Genomic DNA, 4,737 nt, shown 5'->3' with positions numbered 1-4,737 from the left:
GCAGCACTTGATCCCCAACCTGGAACTCGAGTAGCTTTCTTCGCTTATCAGCATAGCTTTTCTGACGGTCACAAGCTGCCGCCATTCGTTGTCGTATCTGAGCAATTTTCTCGGTTGTATCTACTATGAGTTCTGGGCTAGTGATTTGGCTGTCACCAACTTCTGCCCAACAGAGAGGTGATCGGCACTTGCGTCCATACAATGCCTCGAACGGAGCGGCCTGGATGCTGGTGTGGTAGTTGTTGTTATATGAAAACTCCACTAACGGGAGATGCTTTTCCCAGCCGTTACCAAAATCGATTACACATGCCCTAAGCATGTCTTCAAGAGTTTGGATGGTGCGTTCTGATTGCCCATCCATCTGTGGATGATAAGCGGTGCTCATATCTAAACGAGAGCCAAAAGACTTATGCATAGCTTGCCACAGTTCAGAGGTAAAACGAGCGTCACGATCAGAAATGATGGAGGTTGGCACTCCGTGCCTTGATACCACTTCTTTTAGGTAGATGTCTGCTAAAGTAGAAAACTTATCCGTTTCCTTGGTAGGCAGAAAATGTGCAGGCTTGGTCAGTCGATCCACGATCACCCAAATGGTATCATTTCCGCGTTGAGATCTGGGCAGACCAGTAACGAAATCCATGGAAATTTGCTCCCATTTCCATTTTGGGATCTCTGGTTGTTGAAGTGGGCCTGATGGTTTCTGGTATTCGACCTTGACCCTAGCACAAGTCAAGCATTTACTGACGTAGGTTGCTATGCTGGCTTTCATAACAGGCCACCAGTACGTAGTCTTTAGGTCGTGGTACATCTTATCCGAACCAGGATGTACCGAATAACGAGACTTATGTGCTTCATCCATCACAAGCTCGCGTAAGTCTCCATAAAGTGGAACCCAGATGCGTCCGTTAACATAGTAGGCGCCGTTTTCCTTTTGTTTTAGCCGTTGGCTCGATCCTCGTAAGGACTCAGCCCTGATGTTCTCTGCTTTCAATGCTTCAACCTGAGCATCTCGAATCTGAGCGAGAAGGTTGGATTGAATGGTAAGCTGTAACGCACGTACACGCTTAGGTATAGTATCCTTTCGGCTGAGGGCGTCAGCCACAACATTGGCTTTGCCCGGACGGTACTTGATAGTGCATTCATAGTCGTTAAAAGTTCGACCCATCAGTGTTGTCGCATGTGTAATTCCTTTTGCTTGAAGATATGCTCGAGACTTCTGTGATCGGTGTAAATGGTGCACTTGGTACCGTACAGGTAATGTCTCTATATCTTAAGCGCGAAAACAACTGCTCCCAATTCCAAGTCATGTGTAGTGTAGTTCCTTTCGTGAACTTTAAGTTGGCGTGATGCGTAGGCAATGACCTTGTCACATTGCATCAACACGCAACCAAGTCCTTGAATGGAAGCGTCGCAGTAAACCACAAAATCATCTGTGCCTTCAGGCAATGAGAGGATAGGCACGCTACAAAGTCTATCTTTTAAGTGCTGAAATACATATTCCTGTGCATCACCCCAATGATAGGTGACACCCTTCTGAGTTAGTGAAGTGGGAGGTTGCGCAATCTTTGAGAAATCTTTGATGAATCTTCTGTAATATCCTGCCAAACCCAAGAATTGGCGGATTTCTGTTGGTGTGCGGGGTGCAGGCCAGTTCTTGATCGAGTCAACCTTGGATGGATCTACATGAATCCCATCCTTGTTTACCACATGGCCTAGAAAGTGGACTTCACGAAGCCAGAAGTCACATTTCGAAAACTTGGCATACAACTGCTCTTTTCGAAGAAGTTCCAGAATAAGCCTCAGGTGTTGCTCGTGTTCCTCCTGACTCTTAGAATAGATCAGGATGTCGTCGATGAACACTATGACATACTTATCCAGGTAAGGCTTGCACACTCGGTTCATGAGATGCATGAAGACTGCAGGTGCATTCGTTAATCCGAAAGGCATAACCAGAAACTCGTAATGGCCGTAACGAGTTCTGAATGTCGTTTTGGAGACGTCCTCATCTCGGACTCTCAGCTGATGGTATCCCGATCTAAAAACAATCTTAGAGTAATAACTCGACCCTTGCAACTGGTCGAACAAATCGTCAATGCATGGAAGAGGATAGCGATTCTTCACAGTCACCTTGTTGAGCTCACGGTAGTCAATACACATCCTGAAAGTACCGTCTTTCTTCTTCACAAACAAGACTGGAGCTCCCCAGGGCGAAGAGCTAGGACATATGAAACCCTTTTCCAAGAGTTCTTGTAGTTGCGTGGACGGTTCTTCAAGTTCCGATGGAGCTAGACGATAAGGTGCTCGAGCTATGGGCGCTGCTCCAGGAGCCAGCTCGATTTGAAACTCAACTTGACGATGAGGCGGAAGTCCAGGCAATTCCTCAGGAAATACCTCAGGAAAGTCGCGTACAATAGGAATGTCTTCTATCTTCCTTTCTTCAGCGGATGTATCAAAAACGAGGGCTAGAATAGCGGTGTGGCCCTTTCGCAAACACTCCTGGGCTTTAAGGAAAGAGATGATGCCTACAACAGCACCACTCTTGTCGCCACGAATCACGAGGGGTTCTTTATCAGAACAAGGGATACGGACGATTTTCTCTTTGCAAATAATCTCCGCTTGGTGTTGAGATAACCAATCCATCCGAATAATGACGTCGAAACTACCCAGAACGATAGGAATAAGATCGATGGAGAAGGTCCGACCAGCTAGGACGAGGTTACAGCCCTTAACTATGTGTGTGGCTTCAAGACTTTTACCGTTTGCTATTTCTACCGTGTGTTTGGTGTTCAAAAGTGTTGGAGTGCGCTTACGCATTTGGCTAACTTTTAAGGACACATAACAAGTATCGGCACCCGAATCAAATAACACAGTAACAAAGAAGTCGTCCAGAAGAAACTTACCCATCACAACGTTTGGATCGTTCCTTGCTTCACCCTGACCAATCACGAACACACGACCTTGGGCACCATTGCCATTATTGTTACCTCCGTTGTAGCCTCCATTGTTGTTTCCATTGTGGTTCCCGTTTCTTGGGTTGTTCTGATTCGGATTTTGGTTTAGCTGGGGGCAGTTCCTCTTAAAGTGGCCTTCAGCGCCACACTGAAAGCATCCTTTATTACCCTGCTGTTGCTGCTGCTGGTGGTTCTGTGGAGCTTGTGGTTGTTGTTGGCGATTCTGATTTGCAGGATGTGGGCTCCTGCAATCTTTGGCTTCGTGACCCAACTTGTGACATCTCTGACAATGACCCTTGTTGCACTGGCCGCTGTGGTGCAGATTACATCGATTGCACTTGGGGTGATTTCTCTTGTACCCACCCTGACCTTGATTCCCAGAAGACTGCAGACTGGGGCTCTTGTACTCGTCTGTCTTTCGCTGCTGGGATTGAGCTGAAGTAGAACCCTTGCCCAAATTTCCATCTCACTTGCGCTTATTATCGTTGGGAGCATCCGAAGTAGTAGCGCTAATACTCTTGGGCAGCCTGTTCTGCTCAACTGCCTGATCGATGAGACGATGAGCCAACTTGACGACTTGCTGAATGGTGCCAAGATTAGCTGAGGTTACGTGGCTTTGAATCTCTGGTACCAGGCCCTTAAGGTACAACTCAATGCGTTTACAGGAGGGTCCACCATAGTGGGACACAGGATGGCCAGCTCGTTTGACCTTTTCGTGTATGCCTCGATCTCAGACCCCGTCATCTTCAGGTTGAAAAATTCCACCTCCAGCTTGTGGATGTCGTCACGACTGCAATACTCTTCCTTAATCAGCTCTTTGAAACCGTTCCACGGGGTGGCATTAGCAACCACCAACCCAAGCAGTTGAACCTGTGCCTTCCACCAGGTTAACGCAACATCTTCGAGTGTTCCAGTGGCATACTTCACTCTACGATCTTCAGGGCATTCACACATCTCGAAAACAGACTCGAGCTTCTCGAACCAGTGAAGAAGACCTACAGCTCCTTCTGTGCCGCTGAAAGTACTAAGTCGGCAATCCATGAAGGTTTTGAATGTGCACACAGGAGGCTGAGCATGTTGACCTGTTGCGCGAGAATAAAAGACGAGCTTAAGCACAAGGGTTGGTTTGCGAAGGTAGGATCTAAACGTCCTAAGATGGGTTGATATGGCAGGTTATACCTCCTGCAGGAACAGCTGCGAGTGCCTCAGCAACTCGTTCGTTGATCAAAGCCGTCAGCTGGGCTTGGGTTAGGTTGATACGTCCTCCGCGTCCGCTCATGATCTTCATCACGAAGCAACGTAAGTGAGAAAAGTGTCGCGAAAGTGCGCAAGTGTGGAACGACAGGAGAGAGTAAATACACAAGGTTCAAATAGCAATTATCACGTTAACTAATGCACAGTGTAGACTATCTAACCGACAATGTAACATAGATCATACCACCTATTGTGTCGAGTCTTGCACGTGGAGCGAAGCATTGTTGTGGATCGTTGAGCACTGTACAGGTTATAGTCTGGTTTTACCAAAAAGTTTTTCCCTTTTTAAAACCAAGTTCACTACAACCAATGGCTCTGATACCAATCTGTCACACCCCCAAAATCCACCGCCTGAGTACCACCGCTTGGAGGCGTGACGTGACCAGGATCGAGCCACCAATCATACTGAACAACGTATTTAAGTAAATAAAGCCAACCACAATACGATTGGTGACCAAAAGCTAGTTAACCAAGTTTTAATTTAAACAGCGGAAGCATAAACGTAAAGTCCAAAACATAAGTCCATAGTTTA

The sequence above is a fragment of the Helianthus annuus genome, chromosome 17, assembly GCF_002127325.2.
Source record: "Helianthus annuus cultivar XRQ/B chromosome 17, HanXRQr2.0-SUNRISE, whole genome shotgun sequence".
NCBI lineage: Eukaryota > Viridiplantae > Streptophyta > Magnoliopsida > Asterales > Asteraceae > Helianthus > Helianthus annuus.
Note: the sequence above shows the minus strand (reverse complement) of the source record.